Genomic DNA, 6,000 nt, shown 5'->3' with positions numbered 1-6,000 from the left:
TCCTTTCTGCCCATTTCTATTAGGCATAGATTAATGTGTTGTGCATATTGATATACCAACAAGTCATCAATGACCTCCCCTCCCGCCCCCACCACAATAACCTCAACTTGATGTAGTGTCTTCCAGTTCAACATAAAGTGATATTACAATTGGCCTGGGCAGCCTTTTTCCATGCAGGGGCCAGGTTTCTATTAGTCTTTCTGAAATAATGAAAATTGCTCACAGATTATGGTCCCTGTGGGGACTAGGCTGGGAATCAAGAGGAGCCCCCTCTAACTTGGAAGTGTCCTGTAGCTGGCCAGAACCTCCTCTTCTGTCCACCACTCTGGTCTTGGCTTCCTTTCAGATGGAGAGTGCTAGGATGAGCAGTCCTGGACTCACTCTCCCCAACATCCCACAAACTGCTTTCACCCAAGCCCACTGTACAGCCAGAGTGGTCAGGTGTTCGATCTTGACTTTCCAGCACTCCTTGGCCAGTGCCCATGGATTCTTCTTCTTTTGCAATAGATTTATGAGATCTAATTCACATGCCATTCAATGTATCATTTTTTTGGGGGGGCCACACCCATGGCATATGGAAGTTCCCAGGCTAGGGGTTGAATCAGAGCTATAGCTGCCAGCCTACACCACAGTCACAGCAACGCCAGATCTGAGCTGTGTCTGCGATTTACACCACAGCTCACAGCAATGCTGGATCCTTAACCTACTGAGCGAGGCCAGGGATGGCTGAGTCCTCATGGATACCAGTCAGGTTCATTACCATTGAGCCACGATGGGTACTCCCAATGTACCAATTTAAAGGGTACGGTTTCACTGTCTTTAGTATAGCCACAGTTATGCAAACATCACCACAGTTAATTTTTAGAACATTTCTTCACCCCAAGAGAAACTCCATACCCTGTGGCAGTCATTCTCCATTATCCCCACTCCCTCTGATGCCTTAGGCAACCATCTGTAGACTTTCTGTCCCTGTAGATTTGTCTGCCTGGACATTTCATATAAATGAAGTCATTCCAAAATTGGGTCTTTTGTGACTGGCTTCTTTCACTTAGCATAATGCTTTCAAAGTTCATTCGTGCTGTGGGATGTACTTCATTCCTTTTTATTGCCAAATATTCCAAGGTATCAATATCCCACATTTTGTTCATCCATTAATCAGCTGATAGACATTGAAGCTGTTTCTACTTCTTGGTTATCATGAATAATGCTGCTATGACTATCCATGCAAAAATTATGGTGTGGTCATAGGTTATTACTTCTCAAGAGTATATACAAGAGTGAAATTGCCGGCTATATGATAACTTGATGTTTAACTCTTTGAGGAGTTGCCAGGCTGTTTTCCAAGGTGGCTGCACATTTTACATTCCCACCAGCAGGGTGTGACTGCTCATGGACACGTCTTACTTTCCTTTACAATCTTCTCCTTCGATATGGCCACTGCCATTACTGGGGTTCAGCACCTTCTCACTAGTGTTTCCATGAAGAGAGCCCCACTTCAGCAATTTCTGACTTCTCTCCCCGTCCCTTGCTCATCCCTCTCTCCTCAATGCTCTGTTATTTATCCTTTCAGCCAGCGGCAGTCTGACTTCTTTGGTGCGCATCTCAACTGAGTGAGGTTGATCTAAATGCTGCATTTGAGGTTTTTCTCTGCAACTCACTCCCTGGCATTGTGATGTGGATCCTACGTTGTCTGATGTGCAATCCCTTACTCTCCTTGGTTGGGTCTTTACAAGGTTCAGACTTGGGAGGAGGTATTAGAAGCACATCAACTCTACACCCTTCTATCCAGTCCTATGGAAGGAGGTTCAGTCTCTCAATATCTCACCTGACCTGTGGCAAGCGCTTGCTAACAATTGGTGTCCCTGCCTAAAGTTCAGCAGAAAGAGTACTGCTGTAGAACAAACAGCTCCTGTCTCCCAGGTCAATGATTAGCTCCACCATTTGGGGACACCTAACCTCTCCAAGATCAGTTTCCTTATCTATAACTTGGGAATACCACCCCCTACATTTTAGGGTTGCTGTATGGATTAAGTGAAATAGGGTATCTGCAGACCTTGCTCACTAGTTAGCAGGCATTCAAATTGATGTTTCCTTCTCTTCCTTGTCTCATCCCCTCTGATAGAGCCTGACATTATTGCGAGTAATTCTAAAAAGGTTATGTCTTTTTGTTGCTTCAAGGATGGAACTCCCGTGCCTGACATTTAATATTCTTCACCATTTGGGCTCAACATATTTCTCTCAACTTATGTCCATGCCTTCTTCCCTACCTATTAACTGTGACCCCCTCACCATTCTTTCAAATCACATCTTGAGCTTTCTTGCCCATGAACACTCAGCTTTACACTTTCCCACCCCAAAGTTCCTTCCCTCTCTCCATCCATCTTAGACACTTTTCCAAAGCCTAGGCCAAATCTCTCCTCCTTTTTCTCCTCCTCCTCCCATATACAGCCCAGCAATTTGCTATCTGAAACCACAGTGTTTACATCATCCTACCAGTCACTCAAAATACTGTGATGGCTTTTTTGTTTTGTTTTGTTTTGTTTTGTTTTGTCTTTTTAGGGCCGAATCCTTGGCATATTGAGGTTCCCAGGCTAGGGGTTAAATGGGAGCTATAGCTGCAAGCCTACACCACAGCCACAGCAACGCTGGATCTAGGCCGCATCTGCAACCTACACCATACCTCACGGCAATGCTGGATCCTTAACCCACTAAGCAATGCCAGGGATGGAACTTTAGTCCTCATGGATACTAGTCAGATTCATTTCCGTTAAGCCAGGATGGGAACTTCTGTGATGGATTTTTATTGTTAAAAAGTTTTAAAGTATGAGGCTTTGTCTTCTATCTAGGCTATAAGCCCACTGAAAAATAAACGATAATAATGATAACTACCATTAGCCGAACACTTTTTACGTGTCAGATATTATTCCCAGGCCCTTCACATGCTCACAATCTCATTGCATTTCATCCTCACAACCGTTCTATGAGGTATGCATTATCATCCCCAATTTACAGATTAGGAAACTTAGGTTTAGTGTAGTTAATACATTGCATAAGATTATACAGCTAGGAAGGTCTACTCAGTTCCATAGCTTGTGCTGTTAGCCTCTTCCTCAGTGGGGTCAACATCTAACACAACAGTGGGCCCAGTGGGGAGCCATCAACTGGCCAAGAGTGCTGATGAAGATAAGCTTTGAGTTTTAGCAGGTCATGGACAAAGTAGTTGGTTGCCCCAATGGCACAATACAATATAGGTCATCCCTACTAGTTCTTCTAGTGTACCTACCCCTCCTTCACCCAAGGGAAGGCGGACCTCACCCTCATTTTGGCCTCTGTCTTTTCAGAATAAGTCTTAACTAGGGCTGTAACAGCATTTGTTCTTCAGAGAGGACAATGACATCCATTATGCCACCTGGAGAGAGTTATCTTTTTCCCAGGGATGCTTCCTTAGGTAGTTTTCTCATGCCCTCCACCACTACAGACAGAAAGAGGGTCCAGATGGTGACACTCACTCTTTGAGGGTTTCCCACCTAAAAGCCCCCTGAGGAATGGACATGCTGCATTTTTTCCCACCATGGTCCAAGAGGTTTCTTAGAGAGTTCACTTCTAAGAGATGGTGGTGGAATGTTCAGTCCTAGTTGAGATTCTTAAAAATGTTCATCTTGGAATCATAGATAAAGCAGTGAGGTACTGCAGTGGGGAGGGTACAAGCTTGGCAGCAAGACCTGCCACTGACAGGATTTGAAAGCTCACTTTTCTCCGAACTTTCATCGGTAAAATGCAAGTGATGGATTATATGGGCTTGAAGTTCCAGTCCAGCCATAGAATTTTGTGACCCTGGGATGTGATGGGATTATGGCGGGGAGGAAGAGTGGAGGTAGAAAGGGCCTGGAGCATTTTCTACGTACTCAGTTCTGGGTGTGTGTGTGGTGGAGGTGGGCAGGAAGGAGAAGAGCTATGAAGCAGAAGCCTGAGAGGGTGGAAGGTTCCACTTCTGAAGGGAACAATGGAATCTTAGGGGCTTGGGAAAAACCCACCCTGAACAGCAACCCTGAGGAAGTGGCTAACTGGTTACCAATTCATGAAACTGGCCCTCTAACTGCCAGGTTATTCTTCCTCTAAGGACCAGGGTTTCACCCTCACCCCACCCATCTCTAGCTTTCCTAGACATAAGATTATCTTATTACAATCAGGGCAAACATTACTTAGTTCATTTTCAGTTTGGGAGCCAGCTGAGTGATGACTTTGTTTTCATCACCTGTGCCTCTGAGGGGCGGCTGCAAAGTCTGCTTGTTCAAGGGGAGGTGCTGGGCTGGCTGGGGGAGCAGGGGCAGGAGACAGTCTCTGACTGTCTTGCCTGAATCTGTAGGTGTGATCTCAGAACTGGGCATTCAAGCCCTGGCCTACATTCTCCCAGCCCCTAAAGCCAACCAGGCAGGACAATTTTTCCTCTGTCAAAGTGCTGAGGTATTTCTTTGCTGAGCAGTTAGGGGATAGGCACAGGACAGGGTCTCAGAGGTGTGCATAGAATGAACTTCCATTCTAGTGACCACACAGCCCAGAGATGGCTTGGTGTTCATGTGATGGGAGTGAGCTGGAGTCAGCCAGGAAAACCTGCAGGATGTGGCAAACCATCTCTTCTCCTTCAATTGACCATGAGCTCCTGTTATTTTAACAAGTACTAAGGGAAATAACATTGATAACCTGAGGCTCTGCTCCTGCTTTCAAGAGCCAGAGAGATATTCAAGGAACAATTCAATATTGAAACCACACGGGGAAAATAGCCGCAGAGCTAACTTATTATCATAAAACCTCATATGTATATGAGCATCTGTCCACATTAAGAATAACCCACACTGAGGTGGGGATAAAGTGTGAGCTGGGAAGAGTCTGCCATGGTCTCCATCTCCCTAATAATGGTAGACTTTATCCAGTTCTGCTCCTTTAGACCTGTCCCCCCACCCCCACCTGCAGGTCTCTGACCAGCAAATCTCTCCTATGAATTAATGGTACTGGAAGCAGCGCCAAGTCAATGGAGTGGCTCTGAAGGAGGAGAGCTTCCCTCCCCATGAAGTTTGGGGTGCTCCAGACAAGTCCCCACCATGGAGGTCAGGTTTGTAATAAACACAAGTGTGCCTCCTGCAGTGTGACTGTCAGCAAAAGCTTCTCTTTGATTGGCTTTGGTTTTCTAAATCTGGGGCCTTCCATGGGCATTTGTCCTTTCCCATTTTGCAAACATTGATTGGTTTTTCTCTCATGGTGGGAAGTAGGATAGGCGACTGTAACACCAACAGCAGCAACCCCCTCCCCCCATCTATTTCCAGTCTTGCTTTGGGGAAATGGCATCCCAGCCAGTCACTTAAAAGGGAGGAAAGGCAGACTGCTGTGGGCCACACCCTCTCCCTTGGTAGGTCAGCCTGCAATTAGGTTAAGCCTCCAGATGCTGAGAAAGACTCGAGGCTCTACAACAACCTTTTCATATATATGTATAGATAGATCTCAAAGTGAGACATTAAAATGTTAATCCATACTGGTTTTTGTTTTTTTTTTTCTTTTTCTTTTTAGGGCTGCACCTGTGGCACATGGAGGTTCCCAGGCTAGGGGTTGAACCGGCCTACACCACAGCCACAGCAATGGCAGGCTGGAGCTGTGTTTGTGACATATACCACTGCTCACAGCGACACCGGATCCTTAACCCACTGAGTAACAGCAGGGACTGAAACCAGGTCCTCATGGTTCTTAGGGTTGTTACTGCTGAGCCACAATGGGAGTCTAATGAAGATGTTAGACTAGACACAAATTCATACCCTATTGCGCTGATACTCAGGAAATGCCTACAGGAGAGAGAAAGGCAACTGGTACGGTAATGTGGCATGTGAAAAATAGGTTGACAGATGCTCTACTGAAGATCCATCTTTGCTCAACCAAACTGCTCAAGAGGAGAGGCAAAGAAGCAGTTAAACTCCATTCTGTGGCATATGACCCTCCCCTCGCCCATGGAAA

This window comes from Sus scrofa, chromosome 6 (genome assembly GCF_000003025.6).
Source record: "Sus scrofa isolate TJ Tabasco breed Duroc chromosome 6, Sscrofa11.1, whole genome shotgun sequence".
NCBI classification, from domain to species: domain Eukaryota; kingdom Metazoa; phylum Chordata; class Mammalia; order Artiodactyla; family Suidae; genus Sus; species Sus scrofa.
Note: the sequence above shows the minus strand (reverse complement) of the source record.